The following is a 22,381-nucleotide window of genomic DNA, read 5'->3' on the forward strand; positions in this document are numbered from 1 at the left end:
CTGCTGTCCATGGGGTCGCAAAGAGTCGGACATGACAGAGACTGAACAACAAATATTCTTTAAAAATAAAAACTATTGTATCGTGACAGTTTTAAAATATACAGAAAAAAAGAAAGAATACCACAAAGAAGACTTATATACTTACCATCCAGATTCAACACCTGAAACATTTTGCCTCTGCTGTTAATCTATAGGTTTTATTTTTGTTGTTTTAGTCACTAAGTCGTGTCCAATTCTCTTGCAATCCCAGACACTGTAGCCGACCAGGCTCCTCAGTCCATGGGGATTCCCCCAGCAAGAATACTGCAGTGGGTTGCCATTTCCTTCTCCAGATCATCTTCCCAAACCAGGGATGGAACCTGCATCTCCCGCATTGCAGGCAGATTCTTTTCCACCGAGCCACCTGGGAAGCCGAATCTAGATGTATACTCTCTATATAAATCTATACTTGCATCCTTGCTTATACTTACCTTTTTGACTATAACACTTAAAATAATTTATATATATCATGATTCTTTCCTCAAAATTCTTTAGTGTGAGAAGAAATGCTCTCCATATGATCACAGTAGCATGATTATATCTAACATCAACAATAATTCCCTAAAAAAATCAGATAACCAGTCGATTGGTCTACATTCCAATTCTTCCACATATCTGTTCATGAGGATTCAATCATAAGGCACTAAATACATTTGTTGTGTCTCTAAGTCTTTCTAAGTCAAGTAGTTTTTACCACTTTTTATTTCTGCCCCTGCTATTAACTTTTTTAAGATATCAGACCAGAAGTCGTATAGAATGTTTTACATTCTGCATTCATCTGGGTGTGTTTTCATCACATAATTTATATTTCTCTGTCACTTATATTTTCTATAAGCTGAAATTTAAAACTAACGTCCTGGTTAGACACAAACACTTTTGTGAAAAATAGTTCATGGAAAAATCAGTATTTCTTGTTGCATTTAATTTACAGAATGTCTGTGTTGTTCACAAGTAGTGCCACTAGATTAATTCCATGAGTCAGATCTTTCACCACAAAGGTATGTTTTCTCTTTTTCAATTAACAAATAATCTGTGGGGAGATACTCAACATTATGTGAATATTTTTGTTTACCAACATTTCACCAAAAACGTTTACAGCCATTGACGTTTCTTTCCTTAGCTGTTTCATTAAGATTAGCAGTGATTTTTCTGCACGACTTCTGGTCTGATATCTTAAAGAAATTATTACAGAAACAAAATACCCAAATTCATGGTGAAAAACACTGCAGATCTTCTAATGGGCAAAAATGCATTATGAAATTATTTCCCACAATGCCCAAAGACTACAAAAAAGAGTCCACAGAGCCAGGTAGAAAGAAACAGGGAGCCCAGCAATTATTCTGAGGGTTTGATCAAACTAGACACTCAATTGGCATAATTTTAGCCAAATTCTGCCCACTTTCTCTACTGTAGAACTATTCTTAAACAGCGTAAAAGTATGATCAAGTGTCTTTCAGACTATATAATTTCTGGTATTACTAGAGAAAGTGAAAGTGAAAGAAAGTGAAGTCACTCAGTCGTGTCTGACTCTTTGCAATCCCGTGGACTGTAGCCCACCAGGCTCCTCTATCCATGGGATTCTCCAGGCAAGAATACTGGAGTGGGTTGCCATTTCCTTCTCCAGGGAATCTTCCTGACCCAGGGATCAGAACCCAGGTCTCCTGCATTGTTGGCTTTAACCTCTAAGCCAACAGGGAAGCCCCATTCTTACTAGAGAAGACCCTGTTAATTTTAGAGGAAGATGATGGATTAGTTCTGAAAGTGAGGAAGTAATCAAAGGAACTGGCATCTGGATTAGAGTGTCAGAGAAGGAAAGTTTTCTTTTGTTGGAGGGAGGACTCTTTGACCCTCTCCCAATATTTATCATTTACTTAATAAATGGTCTATTTCTCACACAATGATTTAGGGGGAAATTTTGTGAAGCAGAAATTTTGCAGTGCTCCATGTAAAGTTCTGCTATTTCCATAAACTCCACTAGTAGTCTGTCCTGATTCTTGGGACAAATCTACTTTTTACTTCATTCTAAGACTCAGTAACAAGATAAAACAATGTTAAAAATGATTTTAATTTACCTGAGAATGTTATCAAAGTATGCTACATATCCAAGAGTCACATTTTTAAAATGAGAGCAGAGTTGATTACATATTTTAGACAAGAGTATTTAATGAAATCTGTACTAGTGTAGATCCTCTAGCGCTTTAACAACATACTGTAAAATACTGACTTAATGTCTCCTATGTGATACTTTGCATTCTATTTAATCTCGAGGTGTATACCTTTGACAACAAGAACCTCAGATGGAATAAATAATATTAACTGAAGAGAAACTGAATTGCAGTAAGTTTGCAAGGAAATGTAAGTATACAGAATTTAACTGCATGCAAAATCTTTAACCCTACTGGTTTTCAATGGATACTGTTGTGTTTCATCCTATGCAATATTTCACTTCCTATGTGCATTTTAAAGGGCATCTCATTTTAAAGAAAGCAAACAGAATAGCGTGGAGAAGAACATATAGAAATGTTGTTTAATGCTGGGTGTTATGAAGCTCTTAACACTGACCTTGAAGATTTATTACTAATGAAAAGGATCAGCATTATTTGTAGGTTCACCTTAGGAATACTGAAATCTAAGAGCAAGTTTTGAAGCTCAGACTCACAGATTCTTTTTAAAATCTGAAATTCAGTTTTTCTTGGGGATAAATAATAACTGTAGACAGAGGAACCCTATGGAGGAGACTGAAGATCACAGAGAGAACTAGACAGTAAAAGTGTAGTAAAGCAAAAGAGAAGAAATGAATTAAATTCACAAAATACTATCAGAATGTTCTTCAGCTACTGAAGAACAGAAGCAGTAACGTTTCCAGTCATAGACATCTTAAATAAGAGCATGTGGATATGTGACAGCTGTGGCAGTCAGATAAGAAAAGTATCGTGAAACAGTAGAGAAGTCATTTTCCTGCAACTTATTTATAGTCACCAGGGCTATAAAGGTACCGGGATAAGAGGGGTGAAAAATCAATCCCAGCCTGTGAGAGAAAAAACTCAGTACTGATTTTGTAAACATTATACATTGAAAGAGTGATACTGTTATTCCCCTTCATTTCCCACTGTTTTTAGATATAAATCGGCCTAGTGAAGAGTTCTCACTGATGCCAAGATGCATTTCTTGGTAGTTGTCAAATGTTGTGTGACAGCTGTAAAGCTGCTAAGAGTAATTCAATTTTAGCAGATTCTAATGACGTTTGTGTTGACAGAATAATATTCATGGCATGTAGCCGGACGGAGCCTCGTGGAGATCTAATAACCTTCTGGCCTAATGTGAATGCCTGTTATATCTCCCTAAAGAAGCAAGGAGAGTTATTTGAAACAACGTACAGAAACACACTGTCCTCTGTTTCTGAAATTACCACTGGGCAACCAGCCCAGATATCAGTCCAGTTACAAAGTACTGTACACTTTAAATAGGAAAAACAAAATCTAACTATAGACCAGCAAATTGTTGGAGCATCTTTAAACTCTTTTTTCTCCCTAAGAATTCTGAGAACAGTTGCAAAAGCAAGAGAAGGGGGAGAAAGAGAAACATTTTTTTTTCCCCTTCCATGAAGGAGAGGCTATGAAATCATAGGGAAAAAATGTTCTGACAAAATACAGTGTATAATCTTTTCAAAATACCCTGGATGGCCCTTTACCCTGAGTGCTTCAACTGTGAAAATAATATGACTTAAAAATTGTAAAATGCATCTTTTAAGAATTCAATTTTTAAAGCGGATTAGTTACAACACTATGGCTTTTATTCCCACAGCATCCCTGAGGGGCTTAGCTTACTTTCTCATGGAAAAAGCAATGCTGTGTATTACAACTCCTAGAAAGAACTTGGCCTGCTCTTGAAATAGCTACGTAGTATTCCCCAAATAAGAATTTTATGACTCTGGGAATCCCAGGGTCACAAATCTCACCCCCAGGGTCTGTAGTCCCACGCCAGCTTGCTGCTTCTCCTTTGAGGGAAGTCAGTGACTTGATGCTGCCCTGAACGCCAGTCTTTCTCTGAGGTGACCCAGAGGCCTTGTGAATCAGAACGAAGCAGTGTCTGCAGAGGTCAGCAGGAGTGGAAAGAATAGAGAAGAAAATCAAAGTGAAAGTCAAAAGAAAACCCATCTATTCTGGAGCATGCAAAATCAAATATAGAAAAACTAGGAAAACTTAATTTCTCTATACAGCTATTGCTGTGAACCAAAATGCATTTTCCGCTAATCCTTTTAAAGGGTCTGTTAAATCATCCAGCCTTAGAAATCTTCCTTTATCATGTATTTTTCTCCCCATGTTATACAGCTAGAGTGCTTGGAGTATAATTTAAGTGTAAATAAATTCAGTAAGACTCGGTCTCCCCTGCCTGAGGCATATACCTCATTTGCTCTGTTCACCTGGCACTTGTCACATACTGCCTTATTCCCTGATTTTATAGATTTGTCTGTCTTATTTCCCTTAATAAGGCATAAAATTCTTGAGCACAAGGACCCCATCTTATTCAACTTGTCTCCTTTAAAGTGTGATAGATCCTGAAGGAGAACCTGAGGTGGTACAGTAAACTGGAGCCATAACAGCACAGCCCGCAGAAAACAAAATCACATCTCAGAGAAATGCCCTCATCTTCTCCTTCTCAGACACTGATGACTATTTCTACAGAAAGAGCAGGAATATCCTAACAGAAAACTGGATAGATGTGGCCATAGTAATGGATTCCATTTTTAGAAAAAACACGTTAAAATTTTTAATATACCTTTGATCTTCTTTCCCCAAATAAATTGTATATTTAACCTCAGGGCTGCTATGATTATACAGTGGAAGTGAGAAATAGATTTAAGGGACTAGATCTGATTGATAGAGTGCCTGATGAACTCTGGACGGAGGTTCGTGACATTGTACAGGAGACAGGAACCAAGACCATCCCCATGGAAAAGAAATGCAAAAGAGCGAAATGGCTGTCTGAGGAGGCCTTACAAATAGCTGTGAAAAGAAGAGAGGCGAAAAGCAAAGGAGAAAAGGAAAGATATAAGCATCTGAATGCAGAGTTCCAAAGAATAGCAAGGAGAGATAAGAAAGCCTTCCTCAGTGATCAATGCAAAGAAATAGAGGAAAACAACAGAATAGGAAAAACAAGAGACCTCTTCAAGAAAATTAGAGATTCCAAGGGAACATTTCATGCAAAGATGGGCTCAATAAAGGACAGAAATGGTATGGACCTAACAGAAGCAGAAGATATTAAAAAGAGGTGGCAGGAATACACAGAAGAACTGTACAAAAAAGATCTTCACGACCAAGATAGTCACGATAACGTGATCACTGACCTAGAGCCAGACATCTTGGAATGTGAAGTCAAGTGGGCCTTAGAAAGCATCACTACGAACAAAGCTAGTGGAGGTGATGGAATTCCAGTTGAGCTATTTCAAGTCTTGAAAGATGATGCTGTGAAAGTGCTGCACTCAATATGCCAGCAGATTTGGAAAACTCAGCAGTGGCCACAGGACTGGAAGAGGTCAGTCTTCATTCCAATCCCAAAGAAAGGCAATGCCAAAGATTGCTCAAACTACCGCACAATTGCACTCATCTCACACGCTAGTAAAGTCATGCTCAAAATTCTCCAAGCCAGGCTTCAGCAGTATATAAACCGTGAACTCCCAGATGTTCAAGCAGGTTTTAGAAAAGGCAGAGGCACCAGAGATCAAATTGCCAACATCCGCTGGATCATGGAAAAAGCAAGAGAGTTTCAGAAAAACATCTATTTCTGCTTCATTGACTATGCCAAAGCCTTTGACTGTGTGGATCACAATAAACTGTGGAACATTCTGAAAGAGATGGGAATCCCAGACCACCTGACCTGCCTCTTGAGAAACCTGTATGCAGGTCAGGAAGCAACTGTTAGAACTGGACATGGAACAACAGACTGGTTCCAAATAGGAAAAGGTGTACGTCAAGGTTGTATATTGTCACCTTGCTTATTTAACTTATATGCAGAGTACATCATGAGGAACGCTGGGCTGGAAGAAGCACAAGCTGGAATCAAGATTGCCGGGAGAAATATCAATAACCTCAGATATGCAGATGACACTACCCTTATGGCAGAAAGTGAAGAGGAACTCAAAAGCCTCCTGATGAAAGTGAAAGAGGAGAGTGAAAAGGTTGGCTTGAAGCTCAACATTCAGAAAACAAAGATCATGGCATCTGGTCCCATCACTTCATGGGAAATAGATGGAAAAACAGTGGAAACAGTGTCAGACTTTGTTTTTTTGGGCTCCAAAATCACTGCAGATGCTGATTGCAGCCATGAAATTAAAAGACGCTTGCTCCTTGGAAGGAAAGTTATGACCAACCTTGATAGTATATTAAAAAGCAGAGACATTACTTTGCCAACCAAGGTCCGTCTAGTCAAGGCAATGGTTTTTCCCGTGGTCATGTATGGATGTGAGAGTTGGACTGTGAAGAAGGCTGACCGCTGAAGAATCGATGCTTTTGAACTGTGGTGTTGGAGAAGACTCTTGAGAGTCCCTTATACTGCAAGGAGATCCAACCAGTCCATTCTAGAGGAGATCAATCCTGGATGTTCATTGGAGGGACTGATGCTAAAGCTGAAACTGCAATACTTTGGCCACCTCATGCGACGAGTTGACTCACTGGAAAAGACTCTGATGCTGGGAAAGGTTGGGGGCGGGAGGAGAAGGGGACGACGGAGAATGAGATGGCTGGATGGCATCACCGATTCTGTGGACATGAGTTTGAGTGAACTCCGGGAGCTGGTGATGGACAGGGAGGCCTGGCGTGCTGTGATTCATGGGGTCGCGGAGAGTCGGACACGACTGAGCGACTGAACTGAACTGAACTGAACTGAACCTCAGGGCTGCAGGGGGACAACCATTGTTATGCATGTTTGGAAGTAAAGATAAATTTCTAATATTTCTAATATTTCTTCACCACCATTCAACTGGGACGTAGAAGAAAAGGATGCTTACACTTGTTCGTGAAGAAGGCATGTCATTCTTCCAGTATTTCTAGAGTAATTGCACTAGCTGCATCTATTCCAGGTAAAGGCTTGGTCTTTTCAATTACAACTCATGCCACCCTCTCATAGGTATGTACATAGAATACATGTGGTTCACCTTATAGGTAAAAAAAGTTTTATCTGTTTATGCATTTCTATTCCACTTTGTTCTAGAAGGGAATTCTGGCAACTGAATAATTTGCAATAGAATGATTCCATAGATTTTTCCATAAGTCTGTTGAATGGGCTCCCCAACAACACTACCATATGCAATTTCTTTGGTGGAATGTGAAAGCCTAGAAAATAAAAAGCAAACAAAGTTATATGTAATTTTAAAAGGATTCAGTTTGGACAAATATGTAATGAGAAGCAAAACAGAAATATTGAAAATAGTCAGAACTTAACTAGGGAATCCTAGATAGACATGAATATTGAAAAAGGAAAGTGATATCACATATGTTGCTGTTCATGTTGTCATAAAGCCAGGCCAGACAATAAGAAAAAAGTCTGTAGACAGTAATTTGGCCTGAGTCAGAGGAAAGTCTCCGTCGTCCACGAAGATTTTTCCAATTTTAATTTATCTAATTCTGTGAATATTGACAGATTTGTTTAAAGAAACACAATAATACAGGAAAGAAGCTAGAGGGAACTTGCCAATAAGCAAAATATGTCAAATTCTGTGCCAAGTTATGTTGCCAATGCTCTTTAAAAGTGAGGCACAGAATTACTATTAAGTGATGATTAAAAGGAAAACCATATGCTCAGGGCCAGATTGGTTTACTGAGGGAGGGTAAATTTTGCCTTGTACTTCATACATTTATAAATGATTTCTGTTATATAGTGGACTAACCGAGGTTAATATATAAGCTTTAATTGATTTTTTTTTAAAGTCAGTCTATGCTGATTAACTTACTATTTCTCTTGCCACAAATTTAATCATTAGTTCATCATGAGTCACTGCATAACATTATAAAAACATTTTATTTGATTATTATAAATTTGTATGTTGAAAGAAAATTAAATCTAGCAATTTTTCAGCAAACAAAAGAAGAAAAACAATAGAGCCTTTTAAATGATCTCTCTGAAAGGGTGTAACCAGATTGGAATAATTGTAGACTTCTTTCCCTAGAGTTAATGTCAGTCTATACAACAAATTATCTCATACACTAGCTTTGGCTCATACAGTTATGATAAACCCAGAAGATAGTGGGGAAGTCACCATGTTAGCCCATTCTCTGTAGAAATATTTGGCTTCTACAATACTTTGTCCACTTATGGATCAGTTCAGTCACTCAGACTTCAGCACACCAGGCTTCCCTGTCTATCACCAACTCCTGGAGCTTGCTCAAACTCATGTTCATCGAGTCGGTGATGCCATCCAACCATCTTATCCTCTGTTGTCCCCTTCTCCTCCTGCCTTCAATCTTTCCCAGCATCAGGGTCTTTTCAAATGAGTCAGTTCTTCACATCAGGTAGCCAAAGTATTGGAGTTTCAGCTCCAGCATCAGTCCTTCCAATGAATATTCAGGGTTGATTTCCTTTAGGATTGACTGATTTCATCTCCTTGCAGTCCAAGGGACTCTCAAGAGTCTTCTCCAACACCACAGTTCAAAAGCATCAGTTCTGTTGTGGTCAGCTTTCTTTTATAACCAATTTATATGCCATTTTGCCATATGCTATTTTCATAGATGCACTTAAAAATCTTTTTTAAAAAGTATCATGGTATTTTTTTAAAATATGGACCATTTTTAAAGTCTTTATTGAATTTGTTACAATATTTCTTCTGTTTTATGCTTTGTTTTTTTGGCCATGAGGCATGTGGGATCTTAGCTCCCCAACTAGGGATCGAACCCTCACGCCCTACATTGGAAGGTGGTCCTAACCACTGGACCACCAGGGAAGTCCCATTACCCTGATACTTTTGATCCTAAAGTTATTTGAACTATATTTCAAGGCCCAGTTCACTGTACCATGAGTCTAGCGCACAGGAGTAGACAGATTAAAGAGGTCCTAATTACTCTCCTTCAATTCTCCAAGCACATTAGAGTAACTCCAGGACCTAGTGTCACAAAGGGAACTCTTACTTTCTGTTTCAGGTGGGTGTGTGAACACAACCCTGGAAAGCTCTGCATTATGGGGGGAGAGTTGGAAGGCTGTGATCTGGGTGTTCTGCAAACTCCCCACTTCTAAGATTTATATTTTGTTTTACAAATGAAAGTTTATTTTATTAAAGAAGAAAAAAAAAAAGCAGTGCAGCTCTGCTTGAGCTTGTTAAAAGGCTGTGTGCATTCCACAGTGGCTACAGAGAATGAATGCAGAAATCAGAGCCCTGATTTCTGATTGCCTGAAAGGATCTGGAGAAATACAAAACTGCTTTCATAAAAGTCTTTCTAGAGATCAGACTGCTGTGATTAGGATGTGAAAATTGAGGGGTTTGCTTTCTAATATTTCCCTTTCCATGCTCCCTTCTGGGTCATGACAATTAATTGGCCTACTTGGGGCCGAGTGCAGCTAGCTCTGTGATAATTGCTAAAAAAAAAAACCTGTCATGGAGTCAGAATAACTCCTTGGGAATTTCACTTTTCTGTCAGTGAGAGACTCCAGGACAAATACTTAATCTGTATCTGATACATTCTTCCCAGTTACCTTTACAGAATGGCTGAAGGGTCCACATGTTAGCAGTGGCTTTTTTCAAAGTTTGTGCATAAAAAAAATGTATGCAGTCTGAGTTTGTATTATTAAACACTGGAGTGGCAAAATCTTTTTAGAGCTATAGTATTGAGTCTCACTGACTTTCATCTAGTTTGCCCATGACTAAAGTGATCCGTGTGGATTAAGGCAATAATTCAATCTGAATGTTTGCTTTGTATTTTAAAAACAAATGAAATGTTGAACAGTTGTCAGGTGTTAGCTTGATCTTTATTGTAACTCTTTGCTAAGATTACGAGGATTACACTGAGCACTTGAGGTAAGATTTGAATAGTGACAAATACCAGGTTACTGTTATCTGGTTTCAGCATCAGTCAAAGAAGTATTAAATAATCAGATAATGTCTCTGAGCTCTCAAAACATGAAATCCCTTTCTGCTAATCCACACATGCTACCAATCAGGAGGCAACCGCAGAAACTACACAGAAAACAGTATATGTGCTTCTATTCACAGATCGTGTATTCAATATAAATTAGGAATTAAGATACTCTGTTCTGATTCATCAACGCGTCTTACCTTTAGGCAAGAAAAAATGCCCATGGGTTGCAGGTTCTCCCCTGGCCTCCAAAACCCACTGTGAGATCTCCATTCTTGCTTCCAGTGATTCCTTCCTGTTTTTCACCTGTCTTTAAATCCAACTTAAAAAAGGAAAATATAGTTATTATTAGTGTCATGATATTTTGAGTCTAAATTATACCTTCAAAATGATTTTATCTAATCCATTCACTTTATAGATAAGAAAACTGAACCTTATAGAATTCTACTTCATTTTTAATAGAAATCAAAACTTCTGATCCACAGCTCACTTATATTTTCATTATACCAAATTAGTTTTGGAAATTTATTGTCTGCTCTCTAAATCATTGTCTTTGGAGAGAAAAACACTTAGAATTTTTTAACAAGGCTCTAGAGCATTGTTTTCCATTTTCATTTGATCATATGGGTGTCATTATGCACATTTCTGGGCTTCCCTGGTGGCTCAGATAGTAAAGAACCTGCCTGCAGTGCAGGAGATCAGGGTTCTATCCCTGGGTCCAGAAGATCCCCTGGAGAAGGAAGTCTGAGAAGCAAGGTTTCTAAGCATACCAAGAAGTCAACATGTTTAATATACAGTTGACCCTTGGACAACACAGGTTTGAACTGTGCAAGTCCACTTATATTACAGACTTTTTCAAAAAGTCTATTTCAAAATTTTTTGATTTGTGACAATTTGAAAAAACTCTCAGATGAGCCTGTGGCTTAGAAATATCAAAAAATTTAAGAAAAAATTAAGTATGATATGAATGCATAAAATAAATGTAAATAGTAGGCTGTCCTTTCATAGACAGGTGAGTAATATTTAATATGAAATGAAATTACCAGACAAAAATTTTAAAACTATAATAAATATCTTTAATAATTTAAAGGAAAAGGTGACCTAATAAGTAAATATATGAGGAGTCTCAGGATAGCAATTAAATCTATTATAAAGAATTAAATGGAAAAGTCTAGAATTGAAAAGTATGCAATCTGAAATAAAAATTCATCAGAAGAACTTCACAGCAGATTGGCAACCACAGAAGAAAGGACAATGAAATTAAAGATAAAAAATTAGAAATTATCCAATATGAAGAACAGAGAATAGAATATTTTTTTTTAAATATTGTGGAATGACATTAAGCAGTATAACATTTCATGTATTTTTTTTTTTTTTGCCAGAGAGAGTATTTCTTCATATTTGTTAAAAACCATCAACCCAGATCCAAGAATTTCAGCAAACCCAAAACAAGATTAATGCAAAGACAACTACAACTAGGCGTGTCTAATCAAGCTGCTGCATATCAAAAATAAACAAAGTATCTTAAAAGTAGTCAGAGGAAAAGACAATTTTTATACAGAGGAAAAACGATTTAATTGAGAGCTTCTCATCAAAAACAATAAAGTCTGGAAGACAATGAAATGGCATTTTTAAAGGGTTTTAAGAACAAAAAAAAACAAACAAACTACCAGCCAGAATAATAATACTCTTTTTTCTAGAAGTATCCTTCAAAATATGAGTTAATTAGATTCAGATAAACAAAACCAGTGAATCTTCACTGTAAGAAAGTGTAAAGGGATTTTTCAAAATAAAGAGAAATAACATCCAAGGAAAACTAGGAAGGAAAGAATAGCAAATACATGAAGTGATAAATATATGGGTAAATATAAAAGATTTAAGATAAATTTGTGTTCTAATTCAGGGACTCACTGTCATGGCGTTCTCTGTCTCTGCCCCTCAGATTTTGATAATTCTGGTTACCTACCCTCGTCTTCAGAGTACCACAAAGCTCTTACTGCCTGCTTCGGCTGTTGCCCTGAGAGAATAAACCAAGGTAGTTCCCTATTTCTTTTTCTCAAGTACTTTCTGTGTCCTTGTTCTCTGATATATTCAAAGAGTTGTTTTTTATATTTTCTCAAGGTTTCTTATCATTATCAGCAGGAGGGTTAGCCTTATAAGCTACTCAGTCATGGCTGAAACAATGTCAGCCAAGCAATCTTTTAGGAGAAAACCAAAGCTAACGACCTTAACTGTGTATTTCAAGACATGAAGTTATAGCAATTAAAACAATTTGACTTAATGCAAGGAGAAAAAAATACACAAATGGAACGTAAGAGTCCAGAATAGACACACAGAGATGGAATTAAATTCACCACAAAGATGGCACTTCATCTCAGAGGAAATATACAGACCTTTGGAAAACTCATATAGGGGAAATTGGAAATATATATATAATATATATAAAATCTCTATACCTAATGCACATTATATGCAAGAAGCAACTTAGGCAAATTGTAGATCTAAATGTTAACTGTAAAATAATAAGGTTTCTTGAAGTAAACATAGGATCATATTTGAATTATCTTGGTTTAGGCAAAGACTACTTAAACTAAACATGAAATGCATTAAATGGGAAGATATTTTAGAATTACACTATTCTGTTCAACACCAGTAAAAGTGAAGCCGCAGAGTAAAAGTTGTCTTTGGTTTTTGTTTTGTTTTTGCCACAGTTAAGGATAGAGATTGGACTTAACACTTACCAGAATAAATATAATGTATTTAAATTTAATATAAGAAACTGCAATAGTAAGTGTTGTCAAGGTTATGTAGCAACAATATCTCCCATATTTTTGATAGGAGAGTAAATTAGTGTTGTGGAAGCCATCCGCAACACTAATCACAACCCACAATGCTCCAGAGTCTTAAAAAAACTAAAGCAGCAAACAACCTCCTCCATACAAAATAAACAGAAGTAATAAGAGAGGCTGAGGGGCTGCTTGCGAGAGAAGCTGGGTGGCTCTGCCTCACTTCTCCTAGCCAGAATGATCCACAGCTAAATGGCATGGAAGTGCCTGAGAGCCAAGAAGCAACGCTGCTTTCAGAGAGAGGATGGGAGTTGGGTGGGAGAACTCAGAGAGATAAGATACAAAGGAACAAATAAATAGAAAGCAAATATTAGTTAGTTAGTTCAGTCGCTCAGTCGTGTCCGACTCTTTGCGACCCTATGAATCACAGCACACCAGGCCTCCCTGTCCATCACTAACTCCCGGAGTTCACTCAAACTCATGTCCACAGAGTCGGTGATGCCATCCAGCCATCTCATTCTCTGTCGTCCCCGTCTCCTCCCACCCCCAATCCCTCCTAGCATCACACTCTTTCAGTGAGTCAACTCGTCGCATGAGGTGGCCAAAGTATTGGAGTTTCAGCTTTAGCATCAGTCCTTCCAATGAACACCCAGGATTGATCTCCTCTAGAATGGACTGGTTGGATCTCCTTGCAGTCCAAGGGACTCTCAAGACTCTTCTCCAGCACCACAGTTCAAAAGCATCAATTCTTTGGCGATCAGCTTTCTTCACAGTCCAACTCTCATATCCATACATGACCACGGGAAAAAGCAAATATTAGTGAAACACATAAAACCCAGAAATTCTATTTCTAACATATACCTTTAAAAAGTATGTTTATTAAAAGGTATGTACAAGAATATATATAGTTGGACTTGCCTGGCAGTCCAATGGTTACAACTTCATCTTCCAACGCTGGGGGTGCAGGTTCAATCCCTGGTAAGGGTGCTTGCCTCATAGCTGAAAAACTAAAATATAAAACAGAAGCAATATTGTAACAAGACTTTAAAAATGGTCCACATCAAACAATCTTCAGAAAGAGTATTTATATTATTTGTAATAGCCAAAAGTATAATCAACCAGATGCACATCAATCGTCTAACAGATAATTAGATTTTCAGAGAGTTATACAAAAGAATACCATCCAACAAAGAAAATGAGCAAAATCATGCCATTCACTATAACATGGATGGGTCTCATAAACATAATATTGAGCAAAAGATGACAGAGAAAATTGAGAATAAAGAGCATTTATTTATATTAATTTATATGCAGATCAAAACAGAAAAAAGTAATCAGTGATGTTAGAGATCAGGAGAGTGGTTATTTGGGAAGAGAATCAGAGACTGGGGAAAAGCATAAGGGAAACATCTAAGGTTCTGATATTTTTGACCTGAATAAAGGGTAGAGAAGTGTTTCACACGAACAGTCTTTGAGCCCTACTTTGTGGATTCTATGTTTGTATATAAGCATACTGAGCTTTGATACAAGAAGCAGCCTATTAAACATACAGTTTGGTAGAACAGAAGGTGTAGGTACAATGATGAATTGGCAAGAAAGAGCAACAGCAAGGTTAAAAAGAGAATTGTTTTGAATTGGGTTTTTCTACGGCAACAGCTTTCAAACAGTTTTAAAGCCCCAAATTCACATTGTGTGTGTGTGTATTTATACTTATTTGCTGCTAAGTCATTTCAGTCGTGTCCGACTCTGTGTGACCCCCATGACAGAAGCCCACCAGGTTCCCCCGTCTCTGGGATTCTCCAGGCAAGAACACTGGAGTGGGTTGCCATTTCCTTCTCCAATGTGTGAAAGTGAAAAGTGAAAGTGAAGTCGCTCAGTCGTGTCCGACCCTTAGCGACCCCACGGACTGCAGCCTACCAGGCTCCTCCATCCATGGGATTTTCTAGGCAATAGTACTGGAGTGGCTTGCCATTGCCTTCTCCGTATACTTATTTAGGTATATATAAAAAGTGAAAGAGAACTTTTACAAAACAGTACCACACCAATAGCAATACACTCTGGTGCCTTCTATTCTAGTTACTTTTTTAGTTATCTTCCTCAGTCTGAAAAAGGACATCTACAAAAAACTATGGCTAACATCATATTTATTGGAGAAAACTTAAATGTGTTCTCCATGAATTTGGGAGTAAGATTAAGATGCTCACTAACAGCACTACCAGTTAGCATAGTACCAGAGGCGTTACCCAATTCACTTAAGCAAGAAAAATAAAATTATAAAGACTGGAAAGAAAGTAAACTTAAATCATGGCAGGATTATAGAAAATCCAATGCTTGGTGGAGATCATCATCAAAGCCAAAATTGTCCAATTTTCTAGTTTATCATTTTAATTAATAATTGATCATATATTTTCAATTAATGAAAAACAGCATGTGTTTAATACATACACATTTTTGGAGATAGGTGCAGATATTGAGTGAGATTCAAAATTCTAAGTGCAGGTAAGCTTTGAACCTTTTACCTAAAATTATAAATTATTATAACATGCTTTTAACATCTGAAATCATTACAGTTTAAAATCTCTTTATCAAATTTTCATACAGACTACTTTGAATAAGTTTATTATTATGCAGACTTAGTATACTGTTACAGAACTATTAAATAAAATAATTTAAATGCCCAATGAATGTCAAATAAAGTTAGCTTAACTATGCTAGGAATAAATATGTAAGTTATCAAATGCCAAGTACAGACTTAAGTACTGTGAAGAAGGCAAATACTTTCTACAGCTTGTCTTTCCATCTTTAGCTCTATTCTGCCTTTTATTTTCATGTTATCAAGAGATCAGGTGTGAATGGGTATTTGTGTGTGTGTGTTCTGCAGGTAATGCTGGATAACACAACAAGTGCTCTATAGTAGCCAATACATTTCTAGGGCAAAGAAGCTGTAACTTTATAGTACCTGGTTGCCTCTGGGAAAACTACCTTGGTTAACAGGAATCGATCCAATAGTCTTTTTGGCTAGCATCCAACTCAATAGGAGGTCACATTTTTCAAAATTGAGTTTTTAGTTTTGTATGTGTGTTTATTTTGGAACTCCACTGGGATTTTCAGGATGTAAGCTTGTATTACGTTTTAAATACATTTTCATAAAGATATTTAGATCTTCTCTTTCATGTATAGTTTCAAATTGAGTTCAGAAACTCAAGACAGGATATTCAGTGCGTCTTAACCCTTAAAGTTAATGACTTCTAATTAACCCAGCAAGAAGCTAATGACTTGTAATCACTTGCCAATTGATTCTGAGGTTTTGTTTTGTTTTTGTGAAATTAGTCTAGATGAAACAGTGAGCTATAGCTGGTAGGGAAAAGGCAGAGGAAGATCCAGGTTCAAGGAGTCACTCACAAGGTGAGTTCTAGAAGATACTCAGGGTGATAGAAAGCATAATTCTGGTCTTTTCCAATTATTATCAGACCCGTGAATGTTGTAAATAAAGGTGCATGTATTGGAGACTATATAACTGAAACATTGAGAAAATCATTATCTAGTATCACTTAACTGATCTTAGTGCTTAGCACTTGCAACAGTTCAGCTAAAAAAGAGGAATATACACATAAAATTGTGCATCAGATAACTGATTTTATGAGATACTTCACTTACAAAGATATATATACTTTGGTTGATGAAACTTGTTCCATAAGATGATAGAACATGAATGATTCTGAATCACATAAACATTTATTAAAATCCGCCCTTGGGCCAGGATCTGGGCAAGTCATTGGGCATTGAAAGATGAATAACCCACAGCCCCTTTCTCCAGGAGTTTATGCTGATTAATAAATAATCACCTAGAGTACGGAACTCTATAACAAAGAAATACTTTAGAGGATATGAGATTTGAAAATGCACGTGTAATCCTCTCGGGTCCTTCATACACAGCATATATATATTTTTATACCTCTTAGAATTTGCCAGTTACTACCCCCTGGAGGAGGGCTTCCCTGGTGTCTCAGGCAGTAAAGAATCCGCCTGCAATGCGGGAGACCTGGGTTTGATCCCTGGGTTGGGACGATCCCCTGGAGGAGGGCATGGCTACCTACTCCAGTATTCTTGCCTGGAGTATCCTCATGGATGGAGGAGCCTGGCGGGCTACAGTCCATGGGGTTGCAAAGAGTCGGACATGACTGAGCCTGTGCATGCATGCGCACACATACAGAGAGAGATTGAAGTTCAGGAGGTTGACAAAGGAATTTTATCAGGAATAAGGAAGATTTGGTATAACAGTGATGTTGGCTAATCTTATTTAACTTGTAAAAAATGTTTCAGAGAATATTCAAAAACAGTCCCTACAGCTGTAGCTATAGAACAAATATCTAGCTTAAGACTAACACTATTCAAAAATATTATGTATTAAAAACAGTGGTTTGTGATTAGGTATAATTGGTTGTACTAGGGTGATAACAAACTGGAAAAAAAAGTCATTATTTGTTACTATTTTTCAAGATAAGAAAACATACAGAGCAGCCTGACATTATGGAACAATTTTCACAACCATGATGTTAAAAAAAAAAAAAAAAAGCTGTATTGATAAGGAAAATTTTTTAAATAAAGCAAAAAAAAAAAGTGCAGTGCTTCAAACACAATCTTTTTTTCCCCTTTGATCATAGATAAGGGCAATTCAGCCCTGTAATGATTTTCCAACAGAGAAACAAGAAGGTCGGGGTTATCAGCAAATCAGCAACACTGGACACTCCTGAAGCCACAGCCCTTTCTACCTCTAAACATGATCAATACTTACTTCTTCCTCAGTCCTGCAGCAGAATCACCCACTGACTCCCACATTTTTAGCTGGCACCCCTCTTTTTAAGTGCCTACCAAAGTATCCTACTTAATTATTATGGCAAGAAAAAAAATATCAAATTAGGAAAGTAAAGAAAGAATAAGGCCATTGTCTGTGCAGTTGCCTTCCAGGCTGGCCTGTCGTTTTCCCTGGGAGGGAGCTCTGAACTGAATTGACTGCCCAAAGTCTTAGATTCTGTTCTCACACCAACCACTATGATTCCATGTGAGCTCAGCCAAGCTCTTTGATGTCACCAGCCTTTCCTTTTTCAGAGAGGAGACTGGTTGTGTGTGATTGCTTGTTTTGAGTGCAAGCGTCTGGGTACAGCTAATCAGACACCTGATGGGTTTGACTTCTTTGGGGTGTATCATTTTAATTTTGTTTTTCTGTTTTAATCAGTGGTGTTAGATGATTTCAGTAATGCTGATATAAATATACATATATCTATGCCTATGTATTATGTGTGTATATATTACACATAATGTATGTGAAACTTTATAAAAGGTAACTTTATAATTGTTTATTGTACTCTGACCAAGTGCAGAGGCTAATTTGAAAATCCTTGGAACAATAGTCAGAAATTCCTATTTTTAAAGAATTCATTCATGCATCTGCATGCCTCTAAGGACAGAAATGAACATGACAGTTCAGCATGATAACGATGACAGTTCAGAAAATAAACTCCTTGATTTTTCTTACAAAACAAAAACTGAAACATGACAGAGTTTTGTTGGTTTTAGACCAGAAGCTAACATTTCTTCTGGTTTCTTCTCTCATCTCCCAAAGCCATTTTCCCCTACTACTTTCTATATAATAACTCTCAGCACCCTAAATCTCAAGGGAGGATCTAGTCTGAAAATTCAGGAAAGTTCTACCCTAACTGCTACTTGCACCAGTAAAACACAGTTATGCTATCCGTGCAAGTAAAGGTAAAGATCATCAACCAATCTTTCCTCCAAATTACACAATCCTCTGAGTAAAATTAATAATTACAGACACAATTATGCTCTATTAGCATGAGTAAAATGTTTATGCAAAGAACCTTAGCTAAGTGAATGCAAATGATGGTAGATCACAGGCACAGACACTTTACTTTGCTGTTTCCTCTGCCAGGAAGGAAACGTTCTAAGATCTTTGCCTGCTTTCTTGCTTCTCATTATAGAGGGTTCAGCTCTGATGCCATCTACTGAGAATGGTCATTCTTAACTATCCCATTTCATGAAGTTCCCCAAACTCTCTGTTCCGTATTACCTTGTTTGATTTTTATAGCACTTTGATCTTTAGTTATTGTTCTTCTGTTAACTGGATGACTGTCTCTCCCATTAGCGTGTAAGCACCATGAGAGTTGGGGACTTGCCTCTCTGATTCACCACGCTGTTTCCAATGCCCAGAATCACGTTCGGTGTACAGTAGGTGTGCATGAATATCCAATTGGTGAACAGATGAACCAATGAAATGCTCATGTTTTTGTTGTAAAGGAAAAGATCACATAGGAAAGGGTGAACAATTGCAAAGCAAGCTCGAGACTGACTTTACTTAGAAGTACTTGCAGTTTACCAGATAGTACTTATTATACACTTGAATTTTTAGACCTTTAGTTATCTACCTGAAATTTTACATAAAATAGCCATCTTATGTAAGTGTAGAGAATATGCAAAATAAAAAACGACCCCTCAGTAATGGCAAATGCACAGTATTACAGTGAAGCAAAATGGCTTCTCCATGTGACAACGGACTCAAAGTTAAATTTCTAAGTAATTAGAATCATTATCTGTTTCTCTTTAATCAGTTTCTAGATTGAGACACACTAACTCTATCCACACTGTAAACTCATGAAACATAGCAGTTATTAATTAAAGTAGCAGTAAGAGTTCATAACCTAGCTCCCTCATAGGTAGGTCCCCTATCAAACAATGCAATACAAAAACAACAGGAATTTTAATTTATGTTCTTATTGCGTTAAATGCTGTTGCACAATTTGATTTGAGTTTTCATTGAAAAGAAGACCTTAAAAATATGGACAGTATTTTCTTGCCATGAAAATAAAAATCTGAGTTGCATGAGCCTTAAAGTACTTTTCCTGGCTAATCTTTTTGGTGTTAAAAAATGTGATAAATTATTATATGATTCAAAACCATAATATAACTGAAGGAAATGATCATTTGAAAGGATTTTAATTAAATTATGTTTCAAGAGTACTTCCCTATGACACTTTATTTTTCTTCCTATTTTTAAGTGTCAGATCTGCTATAAGCCAGAACTTTGGGGTAGAAAACTAGAAAAATTAAGTTACATTTCACAGTAGCCATTTTCTTACACTTTGAATAGAACAGACCCCTCTGAATTCATTCCATATTGTATTAAGAGAAAAACTGTATGTAAAAATTGTGTTTTGTAAACTATATACCTTTCCTTGGTCTTGCCACTGGAAAGATTTTTGTTTTTCATTAATAAAACCCAGTAATAAAGAGTTTTATGATCCATTTCAATTTCTGTGTTCATAAAAAAGTTACATAAAAATATAAGGGAATTTCAGAATTAGGGTTTATTTTACTGTTAATATGTGTGGGGAAATGTGGATTTGCTAACCTAGAATCTTTTTTTTCTTTGTAAGGATAATGGATTCTCTTTCTATATGTAATATCTTTCAAGTCAGACCACAAAGAAAAATTTATTCTAAAAATCTATCATACCTGTGCTGGAATCCATATGATTAAATTGAAGATTTACCATTAAGAGCATGCCCTTATATAGCTGATGGTCTTGGAAAATATTAAACCTGTAAGAGTTAAAAGTCAAAAAATCAATAACACAAATTAGAAGAATTTATTGTGAAACAATATGAAGATTCATAGATATACATCTAGACAGCCAAATATCCTGTCATTATAATGTTAAAGCATTTTGAAATATTTTTAAAATCCAAATTTGTAGCCAGAACAACTTCTGAGCCTCTTTTTTCGCTGCACTAATATTTTGTTTTAGTCATTAATCCAAAGATGTCTAAAAAGAACACTGATGCTATCAGATGTGATCAATAAATGCTGATGGCTCATTGATTGATGTCTTGGTCCTAGACAGAAGAGTTTCCAAGTCGCCCATGCCTTCTTGTGAAATGAAGGCTGCAGTATGGAATTGTACATATTATAAAGTCACCCCTCTGAACTTCTGTGTGATTCGTATCATTGATGTAAATTTTGAAATTGTTCTGTAAAACAGACAAGGCCTTGGGTAAATTCAGTGTACATTGTGCAAAAGTATGCTGTTTAATAGCTTTTGAGAAAAAATCATTTTTTAGTTTAAATGATTTTGAGTTTAGACTGTGTTTTCTAAATTCTCCTTTGTTTCTTGCTCACAATCATAAATTTGCCTTTCCCTTCATGAAATCACTAAGGACATAATCATTTAAATATGACTTACTTTTAAAAAAAAAGTCCAGAAATTATATTGCTACTTCACATTCTCATGGCACTTTGGTCATAATCCTGAGAAAATATTAACAAAGATATTATTTTAAGATATTAAGTACCAGTAGTAGTAAGTGTGGCAATCTGGCTAAAAAGCACATTAAAAGCCACCAGTTAAGAATGTCAGAAAAAATTAGTTTATGGAAAACAAAAAAATCTTAATTTTTAATTATAAATTTATATGCAAACTCAATCTTTCTTCTCTCCTCAAATTTTTATATAATTTTAGAGAATGCTGATTATATAAAGATGAATGAAAACCAACTCATAACAGAGCCCATTCTTCAGTCTATTGGAAGAGATTTATATGTGAATAATAATTAAGATACAAGTTGTGATGTATAGAAATTATAGCCCTTATACATTGCTGGTGGAAATATAAGATGGTAGAGTCACCGTGGAAAATATTTTGGCAGTTCCTCAAAATATGAAACAGAATTACCACACCAGGGACTTCTCTGGCAGTCCAGTGGTTAAGATTCCACATTTCCAATGCAAGGGGCAGGAGTTTGATCTCTGGTCTGAGAACTAAGATCTCACATACTGCACAGTGAGGCCAAAAAAAAAAGGCAGAATTACCACACTATCCAGCAATTCCAGTCCTGGGTATCACCCAAGAAAAATGAAAACTTCTATCTACACAAAAACAGGTACACAAATATTCATAGCAGCTTTGTTCATAATAGCTGGAAATGGAAACAATCCATATGTCCATCTATTAAGAAATGAATAAGTTAAATGTATTATATTCATACAATGGAATATTATTCATCAGGGAAAAAAATGAGTCACTGGTAACATGCTACAGCATAGATAAACCTCAGAAACATTCTAACTGAAAAAAGCCAGTGAGTGACAAGAGATCACGTATCTGTTTACATGAAATGCCCGGAATAGACAAATCTGTAGAGAAAGTAGATGAGTGGCTGTCTGGAGGGAGGAAGAGGAATGTGGAGCTAGAGAGGAGGACGCAGAGTAACTGATAATAAGCACTAGGGTTTCGGGGTAATAATGATGTTCTCAAACTAGATAATGCAGCTGTACAAGTCTGTAAATATACTAAATTGATGTTACAGCATGTAGACCATATGTCAGTAAAGCTATTAAGATACAAGGCGGTACGTGATAAAACAAAAAAGTATTTCTGAAGGATGGAAAAGAAAATAAGTAATTCCTTGTGTGGTAGGGCAA

At 36.6% G+C, this 22,381-nt stretch overlaps 1 long non-coding RNA gene across 1 annotated transcript; it reads right to left on the reverse strand.

Moving 5' to 3' along the window:
- Positions 1–3,726: 3,726 nt before the first annotated feature.
- Positions 3,727–21,394, reverse strand: LOC148773760 (uncharacterized). The gene is made up of 4 exons (XR_016036474.1): positions 21,144–21,394; positions 18,975–20,502; positions 10,301–13,893; positions 3,727–4,128 (listed from the first exon to the last, which is right to left on the reverse strand). It is a non-coding gene; the product is annotated as an uncharacterized LOC148773760 (long non-coding RNA).
- Between the last annotated feature and the right edge of the window lie 987 nt (positions 21,395–22,381).

The sequence above is a fragment of the Moschus berezovskii genome, chromosome 26, assembly GCF_049115385.1.
Source record: "Moschus berezovskii isolate FMDL1 chromosome 26, NW_MosBer_1.0, whole genome shotgun sequence".
Classification (NCBI taxonomy): domain Eukaryota; kingdom Metazoa; phylum Chordata; class Mammalia; order Artiodactyla; family Moschidae; genus Moschus; species Moschus berezovskii.